A 24341-nucleotide genomic window follows, 5' to 3' on the forward strand; every position below is an offset into this window, starting at 1 on the left:
ATGGCAAAAATTAACGAGACAGGAAACAACAAGCATTGGAGAGGATGTGGAGAAAGGGGAACCCTCTTACACTGTTGGTGGGAATGCAATTTGGTACAGCTACTTTGGAAAACAGTGTGGAGATTCCTTAAGAAATTAAAAATAGAGTTTTCTTATGACCCTGCAATTGCACTACTGGATATTTACCCTGAAGATACAGATGTAGTGAAAAGAAGGGCCATCTGTACCTCAACACTCATAGCAGCAATGGCCACAGTTGCTAAACTATGGAAAAAAAAAAAAACAAAAAAAAACAAGATACCCTTCAATGGACGAATGGATAAATAAGATATCGTCCATACATACAATGGAGTGTTATGCCTCTATCAGAAAGGATGAATACCCAATTTTTGCATCAACATGGACAGGACTGGAGGAGATTATGCTGAGTGAAATAAGTCCAGTAAAGAGAGTCAATTATCGTATGGTTTCACTTACTTGTGGAGCATAAGGAATAACATGGAAGACATTGAGAGATGGAGAAGAGAAGTAAGTTGGGAGAAATTGGAGGGGGAGACAAACCATGAGAGACTGTGGACTCTGAGAAACAAACTGAGGGGTTTGTAGGGGAGGGAGTTAGGTGTTGAGTAAGCCTGGTGGTGGGCATTATGGAGGGTGTGTATTGCATGGGGCACTGGGTGTGGTACATAAACAATGATTTTTGGAAAACTAAAAATAAAATAAAATTAAATTAAATTAAAACAAAACAAACAAAACAAAACAAAACAAAAGACTACTTTCAAATTCCTCTTGAAAGAACACATTTGGATGGCATTGATCTTGAACTCCCAATGGATCAGTACATCTGTGAAAGGAAAAAAAAAATGGTGGTATTTAATATAAATCTAAAGAGAAACTAGGAAGAATTTCTGTTGACAACTTAACCCATTATTGCCATTAAACATACCTGGTTTTATGGTATCTTCCAGGGTGGTATGCTGTATTGAAATTTGCTGCTGCTGCTGGAATCATATCCTGTGTGTGACTGATGGGCATTTTACTTGAGGTAACTGTATTCACTAGATCTAGGCACCTTTTCAAAATCCTTATTTGTTGGTGATTACTGACCTGGGGCTGGTCGACACCCTTTCAGAAGTCAGTTTATATTAACCTGACATGACTGCTGAGTAACCCAGACTCCCCTTTATATTACACAATCAATGTCATTCCATGAATCAACCAGGAACTAACTATGGGTCTGCATGGCTTTGGTGCATGCTGCTGACACATGATTTCTCAAGCACATCTTATTCAGAAGATGCATGGGAAGTCATTCCTGATCACTGTTTCTAAGCAAATTGGAGGTGATTGAAAGGAAGAACAGAATATTTCTGAACAGGCAATGATTAAATGAGTCTCAGGATCAATGGACTGCATCAACTCCTAAGCTTAATGTCATTCAACTTCAGGTGGTAGATCCATCTAGAAGAGTGTGGGTACCCTTTGAGCCTACCATAAACTATTGAATACCAGCATGTTCTCTATACCCTCCTTCCTAGGCCACTCAATGAATGAGTAGAAACAACTTCCTTCCAAAGCTTTTAAAGAGCATTTTTGTTTTGTTTTGTTTTGTTTTAGAGAAGAGAGAGAGAGAGAGAGCACATGAACAGAGGGGAGGGGCAGAGGGTGAGGGGGAGAGATAATCTTAAGCAGCCTCCAAGCTCCACTTGGAGCCCAACACAGGGTTCAATCTCACAACCCTGAGATCATGATCTGAGTCAAAATCAAGAGTTGGATGCTTAACCGACTAAGCTACCAGGCACCCCAAAGAGCATATTGAAGTAAGATTTATTGAAAATAAAAATCAGCTTCATTCAAAATATATACATCAGGTAAAATTTTAACTATATATTAAATGAGAGCTTACACTTTAGATGTTTTTAATTTTTATATTTTTTCTTTAATTTTGATCAACACTTTTAAATTTATTTTATTTTTTTAAAAGACTTTACCCACTTATTTGACAGAGATCGCAAGTAGGCAGAAAGGCAGGCAGGGGTTGGAGGGAAGCAGGGTCCCTGCTGAACAGAGAGCCCAATGTGGGGCTCGATCCCAGGACTCTGAGATCATGACCTGAGCTGAAGGCAGAGGCTTAACCCACTAAGCCACCCATGGGTCCCAAAACTTCTTAATTTCAATCAAGTTCCATGTATATGAGAGTTGACTAAAAATACAAAAATATTTTTAAAAAGGGAACAAAGGGTGAATGTAGCCAGATCATCATTTTGTGAAGAAAAAGAAAAATTAAATGTACAACTTTATAATTTGTAATAATGCTAGTGGCAATAAAGCAACAAGCTAAACAGCATGGGGAATCTCCATGTGGATATTATCTGCTTAAAGAGGCAAAGAAAATGGCCATATATAGCTGGTGAAATGTATTACAGCATGTTGGCCATATGCTGTTTGTTAAAATTCAAATTATGAGATTCATTAGAAAGCCAGAAGTAAGGATAAAGGAAACAGAATCCTAGACAAACAGTAGTCTGACAGATAATTATCACTACATAACACTTAGCATTTCTTTTATGCTTCCCTCTCTCACCAGTTCCACCTTTCTGACTATGCTGAACACTGTGTAAACTTTCTCCATAAAAGAAGCTAGAAAAAATACATATTTGAGATCATTACCTTTCATTTAGGGCCAGAGGATAATAATTTCTCTGTTTGGCCAAACTAATATTGAGATCTGGGTCCTACAAACACCTCCTAGGCAGCTGTTTATATGGACTGGGTTTCTAAATGCAACAGAGCTTCTTTATTGATGGCTTCTATTTTCTCATTGAGAGGACAGGATTGACAGGATTAGAGTCAAAATGACTAATTCTCAAACTTTGCTCAGCTCTTTTTAAGGTCTTAGGTTGTGCTGTCCAGGATGGTGCCCACCAGTCACATATAACTATTTATACTTAAGTCAATTAAAATGAATTAAAATTAAAATTCAGTTCCACCATCACACTAACCACATATAAAATGTTCAGATACAAACACACAACATAGCCATCACTGCAGTAAAGTCTGTTGGACAATGTTGGTCTTGGAGACTAACTGGTATATTCAGAAATCTTTTGAATTTGTAGTGGACATTTTTAAAAAATTTACTTCAAAAATACTCTGGAAGCATCTCTTGACCCTCTTTTCCTAAATCAATGAATCTGTTCTTAGGATGGCTTATTTTATTGAAGAGATCACACTATCATGTATGGATTCACTTATGTGCCCTATAGCCCTTTACTATATCAAAAATTAATCCAAATTTACTATATCCAAATTAATGCCATCACAGAGATGGCATTATCTCTGCCATCATCTCTTATAAATGAGAGATGTAGAATAATAATGTTCTCATCATTAGCTCATTCCATTCTTCTAAGTTTTCCATTTCCAGCCACCAGGTATCATGCAAGAACCTGGGAGTACCAAGCTGATTGACACACGTTTTTATTCTTTTATTCTTCAGTAACCAGCCTTTTAACATTACTTCTCTTCCCAAACTATTCTTTCCAAGATTGTCAGCCATCATCTACCAAATAAGGTGAGTTTTTGTTGTTGTTGTTGTTTTTTGCTTTTTTTTTTTTTTTTAGCCTCTATGTTGCCTTAATTACACAGCTTTTCACATAGCTACCCATTCACTGTCCCTTGTCCTCCATAGTTCTGCTACTTAAAGTGGAGCTAGCAATGAACTGTGGGTCTGCAAAGTCTTTGCTACCAGTCCATAATGAGCCAAGAAACATGTGTCAGAATGTAAATCAAATATTTAGCTGATTTCTTTCTTTCTTTTTTGGTAGCAATACTACCTTGATGAAGAAATTAGTGTGTTGATTTAATTCCAGTATTTGCTTTTTATCTCATCATAGTCTGGGAATCTTGGTAGTACTTTTCTATTCTTGGATCATTTCCTAATTCCTTGGTAGTTTCTTTTCTCCCTCTCAATGATAGCTATACACACACACACACATGCACGCACACACACACATATATGTATAAAATACATATATATATATTAAATATATATCTATTTTTAAAAAGAAGATATATATATCTTCTTTTTAAAATTAACATATAATATATTATATTAACATATAATGTATTATTAGGGGTATAGGTCTGTAAATTATCAGGCTTACACATTTCACAGCACTCACCATAGCACATACCCTCCCCAATATTCATAACACAACCACCCTCCCCCTCCCCCCCTCCCCCCAGCAACCCTCAGTTTGTTTTGTGAGATTAGGAGTCTCTTATAGTTTGTCTACCTCCTTATCTTATCTTGTTTCATTTTATCCTTCCCTGCCCCCCAGACCCCCACTTTTCCTCTCAAATTCCTCATATCAGGGAGATCATATGATAATTGTCTTTCTCTGGTTGATTTATTTCACTCAGCATAATACCCTCTAGTTCCATCCACATCATTGTAAATGGCAAGATTGCATTTGATGGCTGCATAGTATTCCAGTGTGTGTGTGTGTGTGTGTGTGTGTGTGTGTGTGTACCACATCTTTTTTATCCATTATATATATGCCTCCTCTTAACTATTACCTTCTCCTGAGGCTCCTAACCTACATATAGAGAGAAATAATGAAAGCTCAATACTTGATATTCTATACTTGTTACCTTGTTCCCCTTCTTAATTCAAAAAAATGCATATGTGTATGTGGAGTGTGATGGATGGTTATGCAAGTCATATATGTAAACTGATGCTCACCTGCAAGATTTTAAGTTTTAAGGTGCGGATAATTGCCCATTAAACAAGCTTGGATTCATTAAATTAGACCTCAGTGTTCTCCATCTTTCTAGAAACCAAGCTTCTAGCACATATTTTGGCATGAGAGATGCCTGATTCATGGAAGAGTGAATCAGCAAAGGTGTTCTTAGTTTGATGTCTATTTACAGAATGCCTCCTCCCCACCTCACCCCACCCCAAGATCCTTAGCACATGCTTTATGTCACTATCTTTCCTGTCTGCACTTTGGAACCCTCATTAAAGCAAACATGTTATTTGTAAGGTGTGAAAAGTTCTAACTTTGTAGTATCTCAAATACCAGTTAAATAAATCCTTCCTAAGGGAAATGTTCATTTTAACTTTTGTGTACTTTTTTCCTCTTCCATATCATACTTTTCTTTTCTTTTTTTTTTTTTAAAGATTTTATTTATTTGACAGACAGAAATCACAAGTAGACAGAGAGGCAGGCAGAGAGAGAGGAGGAAGCAGGCTCCCCGCTGAGCAGAGAGCCCGATGTGGGACTCGATCCCAGGACGCTGGGATCATGACCTGAGCCGAAGGCAGCGGTTTAACCCACTGAGCCACTCAGGCGCCCCCATATCATACTTTTCTATTAGAAATTGTCATACTCTAATTAAATGTTTTCTTTACATATCCCATATTCCACCATAATTTTCAGACCCAGAGGATAGATGGAATGAAAGATAATTAACTTTTTATTTTGCCCCTATTACATTCTAGTTATCTTACATGCATGACTGACTTTCATCTTCTGGCCACTCTCTGGGTGAGATATCATTATTCTCAATGCTTCAGATGAAGAATTGCAGACACAGATTAAGTATTTTGCTTAAATAAGAACTAGCAGAGTCATGATTCATACTGGTTTGGTTTAGAGGTTTCAGTTTTGCTTGTGTGTTTGTTTTAATGTTGGCATTTCTAAGATTCTGCAAAATTTCTAACAGTTATTTGAACTTTATTATGAATTAATGTGGCAAAAATGAATAAACAAAACAATGTAATAAGAATAATGTATTATTTACACCAAGTAGTCAACTTTAACCAGTGGATGCTCAGGTCCCTTAAATATCTTTGAAGACATTCATAATTTAAAAAAAAATGTCCAAATATGTGTGTGTGTGTGTGTGTATCATCAAAACCAAATAGCAATGAATAAATCTGTGGAGTCAGAAATGTCTGGCAAATACATCTCTACAATTTTGTAGATTCTGGAATTTTCAGTTCTGAGTAGTTACTGGCCCTCTTAATCTTTCCTAACTTTCTTTGTCCATAAACTGACAGTAGAAAATATAATCATACTTCAAACACCATTTCCTTTTTTAAAAATTTCATTTATCCATCCTAGACCAGTTTTCACCTGGGTGGTTGTTCTACTGAGATTTATCTCCTATAGTTTACTTTGGAAGTAATAATTAGTTTCTGTTACTCTAGGCTTTTTCCCAGAGTAATTCACTGACAGTGTTTAGGGCATAACTATAGTTACTAAATATCCTAAGAGTCAGGGGGAGAACAGATGTTGACTTGTCTTTGGGCACAGAAATTTCCTCAGTGGAGACTGGTTGTCAGAGTAGATAAAGCCTGTTCGAGTTGCTCCCAAAAACGTGTGCATGGAATGGATCTGGAAATTTACAGAGCTAACATGACCCCGTTTGATTATACATTTAAAGTGCTTCTGCATAGAAATCTTTGAGTTAACTAAAGCTGCTGAGTGAATTTGTCTAGAAAAGTCATTAACAATAAAGTTAGAACCAAGAATGTTATATTGATTCTTCAAAGTTTTATTTGAGAATCTGATAAATTCCCTGTTTAAATAATGTTAAATATTCTCCCGAAAAGTATACTTTTGTTCTAATTAGAGTTTTATTTTAGGTTAGGAGAAAAAAAATAAGAGATGACTCCTTAAAAGTTTTGAATGCATAAAATATAAGGTTTTATTATCCCAGAGAGAGACATTCTATTATGCAAATATATTAATTCAGTTGCTAGTATAGAGACTTTAAATAGAAATAAGTTTAAATAAGGAATTTTATGTCAAGGGATTACTGAGTAAAATAATGACCTATTTGGTATTGCTTAGGTTGCATATAGGTTTAAAAAGATCTTTTTAATATATATTTGTTTGTGCAAACCATGTCCTATGACTACAAATTCTTCCAATTGCTCTAGAAATAAGAATCATCATTCAGAGCTAAGGTAAGCAAACAAGCACAAACATTGAACCTGAAAATGTGTTTGACATAATGTCCTTATTTTGAACCAACGTTGCCTAAATCTGTTAATACAGAATGACAGAATAAAACTATAATAAGGTCTTTGTTATCTATCAATATGTGAGTGCTGATTCCATTTCAAGTCTTATGAAAATAAGAAAACGTGTATGTGTGTGTGCATACATGTATATAAGTAAATGTAGACATATAAATATATATAAAATCTCTGTACATATATATAATATATATGTATATAATATATAGATCCACATCTCCACATGTAAAGTGAAAGGAGGGAAGGAGAAATGGGTGACAAACAAAATGAAGCTCTCTAACATTGGCCAATCCATTTTTATGCATATATCTTTTATAGGAATACATTTTAAATTCGTCTTGTTTTCTTAAAAAATTCAAGAATATTTTAAACTTTGAAATATGAGAACCAACACTAGCAGAGCCATTTGTTATACCTTTTTGACCACTTGATATCTTTGAGCGCCCTTCCTCATTTTGGGAAATTTCTCACATGTAAGTAACCCACACCTCACCAAATTAGTGATGAAGTTCTAGAACCTAGGTGAGGTTCGGTGAGGTCCGGAGCCAATGACCAAGAAAGAATTCTTGAGACATCTTTGGTGCAAAATGGTGGTTTACTAAAGCACGGGGACAGGACCTTTGGGCAGAAAGAGCAGCTGCCCCATGTTGTGAGGGATTGCAGGCTATGTACCCTGTGGTTGGGGGAAGGTGAGGGAAAGAGAGGTTTCAATGGAGCTTTCAAGTGCTAAAGAAGGCCTACAAGGTGCCGGGATACTGGAGTTCTCGAGGCTTGATCAATGTTGTCTTTTGGCAAGCTATTAAAATCAAGATAGTTGGGGGATTCCTGTCCTGCAGGAACATTTGATCTCTGCAAGTGTTTCTCCTTTATGGCAGTCAGGGGTGCCTGAGGAATGTTACATATATTACCGAGGGGAGGGGGTGGAGAGGGGGTGCAGGATGCCAGCTTTTGCTTTGTCCTCAGCCAGCCTCCTGCTCCCTCATCATTAAAAGTGACCCATGGTCTCCGTGTCCTCTCCAGCTATTTAGACTTGCATACGACAGGAGCTCCCGGAGCCAGACCTTGTTTCAAACAGTGAAGCAATTATATGGATTCGTCTCAAAAGGGCAGTGGCAGAAGTAGACATCTCTGCATGGGTCATAGCCACCATGGTTCCTGCCATCACAGCCAAGCGCTGATGCAGAGGTCAGAACAGGGGGTTCTTTAATAGGGCAGACCTGCTTTACAAATTTTTATGTGTGCCTTATATTTCTTGTAAACCCTTTTCTCAGAAACTAAAGTAGGTCCTAGTATTTGCTTCTAAGAACATTGAGTGGCACGCTGCTCCAATCCCTGTACTCTCTCACCTACTTAAGGACTTCACTTAAGGACCTCTCCTTTCTCTCTGCCTTCCCATCAACTTTTCCTTCTCTTTTACAAATCTTTCTTGGCAGCACACATATGTTCTATTTCTTTTTTCTCTCATCTTAAAAACCCCCTTAAAAACCTTCAATGTTCTGTGTTAAGCTTCTGACTCCATTATCTCTCTCTTTTTCAGCAAGATTCCTAAGAGTTTCATATATACTCACTCTTTCTAGTATATTTCCACCTATTCCCTCCCGAACCCTCTTGATTCAGGCTTTTTCACTGAAACTGCTCTTTTCAAAGCCACCACTGGTCTCTACAGTACTAAACTGACCTCATTGTTAAGGTGCACTGTGCTCTTCCCTTGCTCCACCTACTTGCAGCATGCTCTGAAATCAATGGCTCTCTCTTCCTTGAAATGCTTCTTTGACTGCAAGGCAGCATATGTTTTTGTCCTTCTCTGCGGCCCTCCACCTCTTCCTCTTCTTCCCATTCTCCTCCTCCTCCTCCTCTTTCTTCTTCTTCCTCTTCTTTGCCTTTGTCTTCTTCTTCTTCTTCTTTTTTTTTTTTTCCTTCTAGAACTTTAAATTTTGGAGTGGCCCAGGGTTCACTCCTTGTAGCTCCATCTTTTAGTGGACACTCAATTGTCCACTCAATTGCCTCAACTAGCAAGCTCATCCCTTTCCCTTGAACTCGAGACTTGCAAGGAAACCTGCCTTTCAACACAACATGTCCTCTTGGAGGGCTAATAGGCATTTCAAATATAATATGTAACAAATTGAACTTCTGATGTTTCCCACTCCTAATAGTCCTACTTTTCTCAGTTTTCCCATTTCAATAACAAGCAACTCAATTCTTTTAGTTGCTTAGGGCAAAATATTAGACTTATCATTGATTCCTCTATTTTCTCCATATATCTTGTCCAATCGCTTGGGAAGCACTGTCATTACCTTTAGAATATGTTCAGGATCTAAGTCGCCTCCATCACTTCTACATTTACTTATCTGGCTTAAGTCATTATTACCTTCCATGTGCATTATTATAGTAGTCTCCAAACAGACCTTCATTCTTAACTCTTGCTCATTTTCGATGATCTATTCTCAATACAGCAACACAATAATTTTTAAGTCTAAGTGAAAGCATATTCTATATCTGCTCAGAAGTTTCCAAAGTTGAAGTCCTTACAGTGGTCCATTTGCTTAAATATTTTCTGAACACATTAGTTTTCTCAACCCATCTCTTGGTGATATCTCCTGAGTAACTCAGGTCATTCCAGATTACCTTCTTTCATGTTCGTTGAACACTGCAGACACACCTACATCTCAGGACCTTTGGCTTCTGATCTCTTCAACCTCTTAACTCTTCCCAAAATGGCAGCATGTGTGTTACCTCACTTCCTTAATTCTTTTGCTTAAATTTCTCCTTCTCAATGAATCTTTTGTCACCCTAATCAAAATTAGAATCACTTTCTATATCTAATATATTATTGTCTAACATGTATCATACTCTGGCATATTATTGTTCTCTTCCACTAGCACATGACTGCAAAAGAATAGGACTTTCCTTATGGCTGATACATAATAGGTTTATAGGGTGACCAACCCCTCCTGGTTTGCTTAGGGCTTGTACAAGTGTACAAGTTTATAGTGAGAAGACGCATATCCCAGGAAAACTCTGAGTTCCAGGCAAACTGACATAGTTGTTCACACTAGCTCAATAACAATTGGTCAAATGAAAGAATGAGAACAGAGGTGCACTCTACTTAAATCTTAAATCTATGGCATGTTTAACCTTAAGTTTTATGGATGATGCATCCATACTGAGATGAATGGATATAACCACATGAAATGATAAAAAGGAAAAGCATGGGCATTTCTACAATCACCACCAAGTTCCACATAAGAAGTATCCATAAATGGATAACACTATTATTTGATCCATACACATAAGTCATTTCTCTAATCCTCTTATAAAGGGTAATTGCATATAAAATGCTTATTCTTTTGACTGGCAGCAAATTTATAAAAATATGGAACTACAACTATAAAATATACACCATGGTGAGATTCAATCACATCATTATTGATTGACAGGAAATGATGATCAAAAGTAAATAACTGCAAAATATTGACTTAGCTGACCTAAATTATGCTTTCAATTAAGATCTGTGGGTTTCAGTCATTAGATTAGACATAAATCTTTCTGGGATATGTAAGTAAGCTCATATGATTATTGTAAGTTCATATAATTACTATAGTATTAAATAATATTTAATGTTTTATAACAGCATAACTATAATTGCTTTGTATATTTATAATAGAAGCATTGATAAAATATTAATACAATATTAATACTAGCTTTTAAAAAATTTTTTAAAAGGAATTTAAACTTTTGAACATAAACATCTTTCTCCTTCAAAAAAAAAAAATGAGTATAGAGAAACAAAGAGTTAAAGGTTATTTTTCCCAAGACTGACTCCATAGAGTGTGGCTTCCTATTGTATTCCTTTGGAAATTCTCTGCATCTGAGATCAGCTCATTTTGATAAAGTGTGAGGTGGTGGATATGCCAATTCATTCTGCCATGTTGTACACTTGCATCTGGCCTCAGACAATGTCAGAGAGAGGCTGATGCTGTCTCTATCAGCTATAACTGAAATAAGAAATGCAGAGCCAGGGTTTGACATATGCCAATCACTATAGGGGAGAAGCTAGTTTTTCCCTTCATCATCATGCATCTTAATGTATAACAGTGCAAGGTAAGATCCCTTATTAGAATCTGATGTTTGGTCTTGCTATATCTCTGTAAGCTACCTCTCAGAACTTCAGTGGAAAACCTAACTACTTATTTCTGAGCAGCAGCCAGAAAGTATGTTCCAGAAGGCCCTATGTGTGCACGTTGGGGTCATTTACTTTTATTTGTCTGACTACTGGTATGATGAATCAGTCATCTGGTCATTACCTATCATGGCTTTCTGGACAGGAGTCAAAAGGTCAAAGATCAATGGCTCATTCTGGAGGTGGGAATAATTGCCTGGGGTGGCATAGCCATTCTTCTTTAAGGATTAGCATGACTGATCATTGACTGGCCATGGGAACTAATGTCTTAAAACCCAAGGACCTTGAAACATGGAGGTATTAAAATCCTCAAGATAACAGTACATGGCTATAACTGATGCCCTTGATGATATTACCCAGGAGGATGTAGATCCCTATCAATTACATGGCTGATACATTCCCCTTTATAAACATTTTTCTGAAGAAGATAATGAATAGAGTTTTCCCTGACAAAGTGTCAGTTATCCAAAGCATTTTGAATGTTTTTGTTTGAACAAGGCTAATGAATGCTTCCCTTTTATGACCCTCATGCTATGATTAGGTGAGTCAGAGAAGAGAGAGAGTCATTCAGGTTCTACACAGACTAAATGATTGCCAACCATGAGGAAGATGTCCTAGAGGAGACAGGCCACGTGAGGTTCTCAGTGAAAAGATAACCCCTGGAGTCCCTGTAACTGTCAGGTAATCTCCCCTTTTGTCCTACTGGAGTCTTCTCCATACTTCTTTGCCTTGTTCAATATCTAGGAGGATGAACACTGCCATTGCATTCTCAAGATGCCCTTGCTGGCTGGTTTCTTTTTGGGTTCATCCCATGAAAAACATGAGTAAGACAAAGGAAGATTATGTATTCCTTGTTCCCTTTTTACAGCAATATTACATTTTTAGCAGTAGCCATATCTTCATATGACTACAGCTCCATCTTTCAAATGTCCTTTTTCCACTGAACTCTGGTAATTCTATTTCCTTCCATTATCTCTTCAGCTTCAGGGTATGATTACTTCCCTCTGTCACTAATCTCTTGGTGTATAGCATCTTTTGTTTGTTTTCTTAATGTTTCCCACACCTCTGTAAAGTAGGCTCTTATTAATATTTTAATTTCTTTCAATATGGAAAAATGAAAGAAAAATCTTTCTGCCATTTCCTCTTACCAGTAAATTTTATAATTTTTACCCCCCCCCCACATGTTAGGCTAAAAGGAATATACAATGGGGATTTTTCCTGGCCTTAGGTGTTAGATTGATTAGTGTGGAACTAAAGTGCACAAAATCAACAACAACAACAAAAACAGATGGGTTACCAGAAAGTTGTGAGTTAATAAAGATAGTCATTTTTGGTTAAATTTCAAGGAAAATAGTAACCTTATGAAAATTTAGAAAGGGTAGTAAAAATGAAGATCAGTTTTGTCATCTAGTAGAGTTTTCAGTCATAGTGAGCACTCAACACATGCTAAATAATGTCCTCTGATGAGCAAAGTGAAATTTTATTGAAATTCAAATAGATGCATTGCTTTGGGAATAAACAAACAAGATGACAAGAAATTGGTCAACATGTAAATTGATCTGAAAATGAAATTGCCCACAGTTGTCAACTATTCAGAACAGAATAACAAAAGCAACATCATGCTGGAAGAACGCGCTAGTAGCAATTGCCACCATCAAAAATCAGGAAAAATGCAATGCTACAAAACTACAGGAAGGTAAGTTTAATGTTGACCATTGCTTTTACAAAAACTAATGGGCCAATAATGCATTACTTCTGTGAGCCCAGTAAGCACCAAATAAAAGAGCATTAAATATTCGCATTAGAGTCTGTGAAATATGCTTTCACATGATACTTGCCGTTTGCTTCTGTCATAGGTTCATCCAAAGTTATTAAATTTTAAAATTGCACTAGGACTTTTTATATGTAGTGCATTTATAGCCTCTGATTTATATAGCACTTTTCTTCCACAGAACCATTATATCCTCATTCTCCAATTCAATTGTGCTTATGGTTAAATATAGCAAGCAATATATGTGTGCACATTAAATATATATATACTGTTATATAAGTTTTTCTTGATTCTTTATATAACATATTTCTTGAAATTTTGCAATGGGTCAGAATGCAATTGCAAGATGACTTGAGATATGGAAAAGTATTTGCATCCACAGGAATTTGGTATGTCTCAAAATTGTCTCTAAACAACAATCGTTCCAAAGCAGGGAGTCTAATCTCCATGAAGTCTCATTCTATGTGCACTTAACTTACCTAAAATCAACTATATATGCTTTGCAGAGAAGCATAGAGAGAAAATAAATAAAAGTTTAAATTGTGCAAATCATTCTGTCTGGTGTTTCTCTCTGAGACTGAGCTTCCTCCCCACTCTTATAAGGAGGGAATCTTAACTGGATAAATAGTGTTCTAGTGCTTAAAGATATATAAACTTTTTTTTTTTTCAACACATACCCTATTCTTAATCCACCTAACTCACCTGATGATAAACCAATGAAATAATGGTGCAATCCAAACCTAAAAGAAAATGGCTCTGTTGGAGTCACTTATTTGAAAGACTGTATGGTAGTCTCTCAAGATTTGCTAAGAGATTTTCCAAGAGTAATTTCACCAATATCTGATGATTGCCTTGGCACTGACTTTAGACACCCACTATGTAATATTATGCAACTGCACTTTACCTGGTACAAAATCTCTGTGACATTTTCGTCATTACTACAAAAATTCAGCACAAGTTTTCTATAACAACCACACTGGGGAGAGATTTAGGCAGTGACATATAAACCAGTGGGAGTAAAACTTCAAAAGAGTGGAGTCAGGGAGTCAACAACCTGTGTTGGAGACTGTCTTGTAGAAATCTTGCCCTGGGATTAATGTGTTGTGAATAGGATGGTTCTGTGGCCCTTAATTAGGATGGTGGTCAGGTGATTCTTAGCGGTCATCACTCAATGCCTCACATTATCAAAATAAGAACAATATACTCAGGGGGCGCCTGGGTGGCTCAGTGGGTTAAGCCGCTGCCTTCGGCTCAGGTCATGTTCTCAGGGTCCTGGGATCGAGCCCCGCATCGGGCTCTCTGCTCAGCAGGGAGCCTGTTTCCTCCTCTCTCTCTCTCACTGCCTGCCTCTCTGCCTACTTGTGATCTCTCTCTGTCAAATAAATGAATAAAATCTTTAAAAAAAAAAAAAAAAAGAACAATATACTCAGATTGTCCCTTATTCCTTCCTTTTTTTTTTTTTTTTAACTAAGCAAAAGGTAGACATTTGTCAAATATGAGTTATAAAGTTTGGAAAGAGGAGAAAGGACAAGTCTTTGTGTTTTATAAAGGGAGACAAGGAAAAAAAAAAACAAGAAAATTTGTTTCACTGTTTTATCAACTCCCCAACTTATTGTTCCTTTTTTCTTAAGATTTTATTTATTTATTTGTGAGATAGGAGAGAATGAGAGAGACTGAGCTTGAGAGAGGGAAGGTCAGAGGGAGAGGCAGACCCCCTGTTGAGCAGGGAGCCCCATGTGGGACTCAATCCTGGGACTCAGGATCATGACCTGATTGAAGCCAGTTGTTCTACCTACTGAACCACCCAGGCGCCCCTCCCCAACATATTATTAAGAGAAGATGGCAAGATGAAAGAACGTTGCTCTCAAAGGAAGAAAAAAAAGCCAATGTTATCTCTCCTGAAAGAAATATTCCCAGCCATAGTTGAATTAAAAATATATACCTTCCTATCATAAAACAAAGCAAAACAACAACAAAAAGTATAGTGATAGTGCAATTGGGAAGATCATCTCTTAGGCAGAAGAAAAAATATGGAATACTCTATTACTATATTAACATCATTATCATGGAAAATGTCTCTTGTCTTTGAATTTGTTATCAGCTGGTATTTTAGTAGGGGTTGACATATGAGAAAGAGGATTTGAATTCCAATTCTAGTTTCATAATGTAATAACTTGGTAAGAGTGAACTGGTAATTTCTTTTCATGAGCAAAATGGGAATAATGATAATGCTTTCTCACATTATTTTTGTAAGACTTGAATTGGTTGGCAATAATATGTTTGCATATTTCTAGAGTGTAATTAACTTATCTTCACATACATCATTTCAGTTGTAAAACTCTTAAAGATAATAAGGTTTTCCATTCAAATAAATTGATTGGAGAAGAGTAATAACCTTGGCAGTGCCTATTTCAGATCTTTCTAATATGTTCATCTAATATCAAAAGTACTTTTGCAATGTGAAATATTCAGCCTTATATTTAAGCTTAATATTTGTAAGTAATAAAAATGGTATGGACAATTTAGACCTTTCTAAATTGACTCTATAAGTCTCTCAAAGGAGGAAAAGGGATGGCATATGAGAAATAAGGAGGATTATGGAAGAAGAGGAAGGGGCAGAATCCTAAAAGGTATCCATATATCCAAAAGAAATACATGGACTCTTCTATTACTCCAGAAACCTTGGTGCCTTTTTTTTTTTTTTTTTTGTAATTGGATGATGCCAGTGGAGGTTCCATTTTGAGCTATTTTTTCCCCAAGCTCTCAGCACTTTTCTTTTCTTTTTTTTTTTTTTTATTACATCAACAATCTGACACTATAATGTACTCGTGTTGTATATTAATATGTGTTGGAGGGACAATTCAGAGGAGTGAAACCTTAAAACCCAGTTTATTCAGGACACTGATTTAAAAGCTTTTAACAAGAAAAGAATTCTTATATGAGAAATATAGCTGAATTTAACTATGCAAATATACCCAAGAAAATAGTCTGAAATAAGCATATCTCCAGAAAAGTGTTATTCTATTTGTTCTACCTAATAATAAAGTGTTATTCTATTTTTTTGATCCTTTGTTAGAGCCTTTGGGTAGAGAAAGTTTGGCCAGAGCCAAGGAAATGGATGTGAGCATAGAGTTCCTAATTTTTATTATTACTATTATTCTTCTCTAATTTTAGGCACCATACTACACCTATTAGTGACTTCATGAAATAAAAATCTTACAGAAAAACAAAATTTTCTAAAAACAGAATTCAATTTCTTTTTATTCTTTCAACATACAATGGTTGTTAAATCTACCTACTGACATCAGAGCCTTTCTGCACCCTGGAATCAGCTATCTCATCATTACTGGCTGTCCATTATCTTATTCTCCTGTACCAAGAAGCAGTCTGAGCAATAGTTTAAAACCCATTTTTACCTTTCTTAACTCAGGAAGACAGATGCCTTTTAGCTTTTACATAATTTTATTATTTCTTGTATGTGGAAAAAAGTTGTCACTGGTAAAGGAAAGGAAAAATACATATGCTGTCTTTTGTTATAATGATAAAAAATACAAGGGAAAGAGCTCTTCATTTTAATTCTGTCTCTTGTTTTAGTATATCTTTTAGATCTAGTTTGACCAGGAGCAAATTGTTTAGAAATGTCACATAAAATTTTAAAAATTTTATTAAGAGTAAAAATAATGTTAGTGAGGGGAAAAATGTCTAGAAGTAATCCTAGAGAGAAAAATTATAATATGTATGTATGTAAAATTACAAATGAATCAACCAGGATATAGAGGTAACTCCATAACTTTCATATATATATATATAATTTTTTTAAAACATCTTATTTATTTATTTGAGAGAGTGAGTGACTAAGAGAGAGCAAACGCCTAGAGAGAGGTGGAGGGAGAGGGAGAAGCAGACTCCTGGCTGATCATGGAGACTGTTGCAGGGTTTGATTCCAGGATCCTGAGATCATGACCCATGCTGAAGACAGTGACCTAGCCTCCTAGGTGCCCCAAATTATTAAGTTATTAATCTATTTATTGAATCACTAATTCACCAAAGCTTATTGAAGACCTACCATATGTAACATATATTTTGCTGCAAAACCCCTTAATAGATGATTGATCTAATAAGAGAAGGGGAAAAGTCAATGTTTGCTTAATTAAGTCATTCATTCTTTCATTACAAATATATTTCCTTTCTATAATATGTGTCATATACATGTAGCAGCAGAGCATTGGATTTTATAGATTGTCAGTGGAGCACAGAGAATGTACTGAAAGCAGTGAGTATGGGAAGAGAAATCATTTAGAACCCAAGGCTACCAATGGTACCTCCAACTGTGCAGGAACTGAAATTTTTATAAGGGGAAGGAGAAGTATTTAAGAAATAAAATTCAAAATTATGTCCATATATAAATATTTATTTTAAATATGAAAGAAACCACAACAAATACAGATTTTTTAAAGTTGATATATTATACACAAACATGACAAAATTTATAAAGAGTAACACTATTTATAGGAATTAACTTATGCTCTTTTGTAATACCTTTTTCCTTTAGCCTGACTACACTTTCTTTGATTCTTCATATGACATTTCTCTACAGAGAAGGGTAAATGATGCTTTATATTTTCATATAGCATGACTAAAATCTAATTTGTTTCTTTTTAGCTCAATGATTCAGAAGAGTTACTTTAAGTCTAGTAACTTATTATCAGTAATGCCATAAAAATATTTTAGGTCTCATGTAAAATTTGATGAAAATTATCAGGTTTCTTTCATATGTAAGTTCTAAGATTTCCTAGCATTTCAAATTTTCTTGTGCAGTGTCTGACATTAAATGCTACTTAAATTATATTCACTCTTTAATCTGTTGATCCTTGATGTCTGTTATCATGGTCTATTTTATGTTTTGTGTTATCTTCATTAATATCTGTATTTAGTGTTAACTCTCATCTAGCTAGATTACAAAAATGTCCATAAGCAAATCAAGTGAAGCAACTCAGAAGTGTGAGAAAAAGACCGTGTTTTGAACAGATTATGGCTTACACAGCTTACTTTTGCAGATTTTACATAAAGACATAAGCACAATGCCATGGTCCTTCTCAGGGTCTTATAAGGAGCCCATGAAAGCAAAAAAAAAAAAAAAAAAAAAGTTTCATTTTATGAAAATTAACCTCTGGTTTAGAACTCTCATAGTCATTCAAGAGAAATCCATGGTTTCTAAAAAATTTTTTTAGTTCAATTTAGTTAATATACAGTGTATTATTAGTTTTGAGGGTAGAATTTAGTGATTCACCAGTTGCATATAACATTCAGTACTCATTACATCAAGTACCCTCCTTAATGCCCATCACCCAATTACCCCATTCCCTCTCCCACCTGCCTCCCAGCATCCTTTGTTTCCTATTGTTAAGAGTCTCTTTTGGTTTGCCTTCTTCTCTGTTTTTATATTATTTTGTTTTCCCTTTCATTCCCCTATGTTCATCTGCTTTGTTTCTTAAATTCCACATATGAGTGAAATCATATGGTATCGGTCTTTCTCTGATTTAGTTTGCTTAAAATAATACTCTCTAATTCTAACCACATCATTGCAAATGACAAGATTTCATTCTTCTTGATGGCTGAGTAATAATCTATTATATATCATATATACACACATACATATATATGTACATACATACATATACACAATGGAATTAAATATATATAAAAGAATGTTTTATGTAAAATACATATGTAATATATGTAATATCTTTATTCATCTGTTGATTAACATCTGGGCTTTTTCCATACATTGGCTATTGTGGACATTGTTGCTATAAACATTGGGGTACATGTGCCCCTTCAAATCACTATGTTTGCATCCTTTGGAGAAATACCTAGCAGTGCAATATCTGGGTCATAGAATAGTTCTATTTTGAGGAACCTTCATAATGTTCTCCAGAGGGCTATACCAGTTTGTATTCCCACCAAAAGTATGAGAAGGTTCTTCTTCCTCCACATCCTTGCCATCATCTGTTGTTTCCTGAATTATTAATTTTAGCCATTCTGACAACTGTGAGGTGATATCTCACTGTGGTTTTGATTTGTATTTTCCCAATGCTGAGTGATGTTGCGTATTATTTCACATGTCTGTTGGCCATTTGTATGTCTTCTTTGAAGAACTGTCTGTTCATGTCTTCTGCCCATTTCTCGACTAGACTTTTTGTTTTTTGGGTATTTTGATAAGTTCTTTATAGATTTTGGATAACCCTTCATCTGATATGTCATTTGTGAATATCTTCTCTTGTTCTGTATTTAAACTAATACAATAGAAGAGATGATACAGATTTGAAAAATATGAAGGAGGCAAAATCTATAATTAATTACATGAAATATGAGTGTTTCCTTTTCCACAAATAGCGATGTGTGTTCTTTTTCTTACTGATTCCCAGTTTACATAGTAATGGGTCTGTGCATGCCTGTAGCTGGTAAATACAAAGGCTAGAGTTCCTTGGACCTGGGTGAAGCTAGAGAGGAGCAATTACAATCTAACCAAACCCTGGAGCCAAAAACTAAACAGGAAAGTCAGGCTATTATCACAGTCTTAGCAACCAGACAATAAAAATCCCTTGAGAGGGAAATACGGTTGCCCATTTTTAATTTGTAACCAACTAATATACAGATCTATGAGAAATACTAAATGGTAAACATTTGCTTGGAATAATAATATGTAAATATATAAATAGAATCCATTGGGATAAAGAAGTTTCTTAATTCAGAGGAGTTAGTTCTTGATCCTTCCTGAGAGTGTCAGGAAAGGAAGCATAGAAAAGGTGAAATTAGGCTAAATCATAAAATAAATCAAGGATTTGGCTATAGAGTGAAGGTAGAGAAATATGACAGAAAATTCATTAATCAAGTTTGTTTGCTAAAAAGGATATGTTACCAATCAAGAGTAGTGGTGATCTCTATTTGTGACAATCCTGCAGATTGAAGGTTTTGCAATGAAACACTAAAATACTGGCAAAGTTTAAAATACAGATTTAAATGCATTACTGTCCTGACATAAGAGGTGGTGGATGGAAACAAAGTGAAGGCAAAAAGACCCAAGGTGATAGAGACTTTACTATAGTGCAGGTAAATGTGTATTCCTACAATTTCCTACAATTTCCTACAAATTCCTTTTGAAAACCACTAGAATTATTTTTAGTAAATTTGAATATATGCATTCTCTACGGTTCAACAATTCCACTCCAAGGTACTCTGTTTCATTGATTTCAAAACAGATTCTTTTTTCACGGTTTAATATTTCTGAAATGAACTGCATCAAAAGCAATGTGATATAGTTTAATCAGAATCTTTTTCTTTCTTGTGCAAAACAATCATCTGTATCTTAATATTGATGGCACTGTAGACTTGATGAAACAGGGTATATTTACCCTAGAGAAACTCTTTTGCAATACATGTTAAGATGTTCATTGAGCTGCATTATATCACAAAAACCTAGAAACAAGATGGCAGAAGCAGCAGACCTCCCACAGCATGGATTTTGCCCTATCAGGCCTGTGGTAGGAGCAATCGGCAGCTGTATGGAGCCTGGTAGTAACACCTGCATATAGCCAAGAAGCTGGAGCTTCCCATGGAGGAACCTGAGTTGGTGAAGATGCACCTGCATGACCTGATCGACCTGTGCCAAATGGTGGGCAGCATGGTGGTGTCTACAATGGCAAGAACTTCAAGTTGGAAATCAAGCCTTTACTTATTCTTTTTTTAGATTTTATTATTTATTTATTTGACACAGAGAGAGAGAGAGAGATCACAAGTAGGCAAAGAGGCAGGCAGAGAGAGAGAAGAAGCAGGCTCTCTGCTAAGCAGAGACCCTAATGTGGGGCTCAATCCCAGGACCCTGAGACCATGACCTGAGCAAAGGCAGAGGCTCAACCCTCTGAGGTACCCAGGTGCCCCCAAATCAAGCCTTTAATTGTTAGCCACAAGACAGGTGAGTCAAAACCTTGAAGTCAACAAGTCAGCAAGTCAACAAGTCAAAACCTTGAAGCACAGCTACCTCTGCCTAGGGACCACTCTCTTGTTTCATCCTCCTCAGGTAGCTTACTTTGTCAGTAAGGGCACAGACTTCTTTAGTCTTCCTCCTACCCCAAATTGCCTGTCTGTGTCACAAAGAATGAATACATTGTTGTGTATTCAAAGTAGTAAGTGTGACTATACTGTACTTATACAAATCAACTCAGATAAATTCAAAATATCTATTGTTCAGAAGAAGCACCTCTCAGAAGAATACACATTTATTAAATGAAGTAAATTGTTAAAGTCAAATGATGCACATATAGATGATAGCACTACAAACAAAAACAAGAAATTCATTAACAAAAAACAGAGAAGTCACACAGAATGCTTCTGAATCTCTGATAATTATCTATTTCTTATCTGGGCGGGAGGCAAATAGATTTATGAATTTTATTATATTCCAAAATATGCACATATGATTAATATATTCCTTTCTATGTATGGTATATTTCATATTAAAAGACTAAAGATATTTGAAGGTGATATTAACTTAAAAAGTTTCGCCTTAACTTCTCAACAATTTCAGAGGTCAGGAAAAGCAAGAACCCTGTAAGAAGTGGAATGCTCTGGTATACTTGGCAATCCAGAACACATACTCACACCTGGGCCAGATAGTGCAGTGGAGGCTAATAATGATCTCACAATACCAGCAAAGTTGTCATTAAGTCCATTTAAAAATGAAAACACTGGAGTATATCATTATTATGGTAGAAGGCTTGGTTTTTTTAATTGATTAGTGGCAACAGACCTCCCCTTACTGCAAACTGAAGTTCCGCATGTCTGCGTGGTTAAGAGGGCTAAAAAGATACTGATAGTATTGGATATAGAATACAGAATATTGTGCACTAAATAGGTCGCTGATGATTGAAGTAGGAGCCATTGTCTTCTATATACTGTTTTTAAACAGCATTAATGATTTCATATTATTATCTCTATTTTTTTTTTTCTGGCTTCTAGTGTGATTACAAATAATATAAATACAGTTGAAATTCAATCATGCATTCAGCACTTTGGAGTTCCTGATACAATCCCAAGAGCATAATGCACAGAAGGATTTCATCTTTAAATATAACATGAGCTCTGGACATCCAATAGAGAAAACATGTACTTCAATTTCTGTTTAGATATGAAAGAAAGTGGTAACTGCCAGTAGAATAAAGCCCATACATTTAAAATAACTAGTTCCAAAGGACAACTCTTGCTTTTACTGCGTGTTTTAAGAATAAGCAGGATGAGATCTATACCTTACAGAGTATGACATATAGAGAAAAGTAGAAGCCTAGAAAGAGCTTGAGGAAAGTTGTGGACACATAAACAAGCAGCCAGTCTGTGGCTCACCTGTACTAAGTATAGCCATTTCATTTTTGGGGAGCCACACAGAAGATAACAGTGAGTAAATTACACAGTAGGAGTTAGCACTCTATGTAAACGAGAGGAAGAAATGCAATGGGATAAGATGAAAAATGGTGTAAGATGGGAATAAAAATACAGATCAAGCAAGTAATAAGAAACAAAATAATTGAATGAACATAGGAAACCAAAACAAAGAAAATAACAACAACCAAAACAAGAGTTTTTGTAAAGATTGTGACTCTGTATCACTGGGACCAATTCCAAAATTTCTAGTTTATATATACCTTATGGTGCATAGTGAGATGATCAATTGCTCATGGCTGTAAAAATTGCCATTGAAAAGGCAAAAGAAGTAGTGTGGATCCTCCAAACTCCTGCTCTTCCCATTCCTCACTCTTATGGTTGATAAAAAGCATCTGGGCAAATAATATATACAAATAAATGGGATCGCTCATAATATTATTTGACTTTTGGGGAGATATTTGATTTTTAAGGCTGTTGTGACATTTAAAAAGGCAATATTTCTAGAGCTTGTTTCAGTCATTTAATAAGCCAATTAATTTCCCTTTGAGGTATTTCTTTTAAATTCTTAGCTGAATAAATCTGAGTCTCTAAATTTTAGATCCATCTCCAAAAGTGAATTATCAACTAATCTATATTGGATCCTAAGTAAATCCCATAGCAGAATATTCCCTTCCTATCATGATGCTATCAAATTCTTAAAAGAAAAGAGTTGCTCTTTTGAAATGTGAAGAGCAAAGCATTTTTAGCCACTTGGTACAATTTGTCATTGTTCTGAGAATCTCTTTCCTTCTTTCCCAGTGATAGACTCAGGACTAAACCAACTCACAGCACCTATATTATCGTGTTGTAATTAAAAGTGCGGTCTCCTTCCCCGAATCCCAGGGGTTTTGTAAGTATTAATGAGAGCCAGAATCTGTTCGGACATAAATGTATAATTACACAGCTTACTGTTATGATGGCAATTGTGAAGACTATTTACTGACACTTTCAAAAGAGGCTTATGGGATTTCAGGGCTAATTTAATTTGACCTTCACTTTATTACACCATCAACTGGTATTTGACCCTTATCTATAGATAGTCCATTGGCATTCTAGCACACTTGTTATGAGTTAGGATTATGCAAATGAAGGGTTTAAAATGTAGATGCAAAATGCAGATAACAGGAACACAAAATGAGTCAGTCTCTTTGGAAATAATTTGGCAGTTCCTTGAAAGATTAAACATAGTTTCTATATGACCCAGCAGTTCCCCTTCTAGGCATATACACAGAAGAAATAAAAACATGTCCACACAGGGTTCCTGGGTGGCTCAGTGGGTTAAGTTTCTGTCTTTGGCTCAAGTCATAATCCTAAAATCCTAGGATCAAGCCCTGTATCCTGATCAGTGGGGAGCCTGCTTCTTCTCCCTGCTCATACTCTCTTTCGCTATCTCTGTCACTCTCTCTGTCTCTCTATCTTAAATAAATAAATAAATAGACAGATAGATAGATAGATAGATAGATAAAACCTTAAAAAAAAAAGTGTCCACGCAAAAAGAGTGGTTCATAAAATAAATATTCTTAATAGCCAAAGGGTAGAATGAATGAATCCAAGTGCTCATCTAGTGGGGAATGAATAAACAAAATGTAGCATACCCATTCAATGGTCTGTTATTTGACAACTAAAAGGAATAAAAGCATTCATGATGCAACATGGATGGACCTTGAAAAGGTAATACTAAGTAACAGACATCATTCATAAATGGATACATTTATGTTGTATGATTCCATTTTAATGAAATGTACAAATGGGCAACTATAGAGAGACAGAAAGTAGATCTGCGGTGGACTAGGGCTGGGGTAGGGGTGGTGTCTACTCATGGGTGCATTTCCTTTGTGGAGATGATGAAAATATTCTAAATT

Source organism: Mustela lutreola, chromosome 7 (assembly GCF_030435805.1).
Source record: "Mustela lutreola isolate mMusLut2 chromosome 7, mMusLut2.pri, whole genome shotgun sequence".
NCBI classification, from domain to species: domain Eukaryota; kingdom Metazoa; phylum Chordata; class Mammalia; order Carnivora; family Mustelidae; genus Mustela; species Mustela lutreola.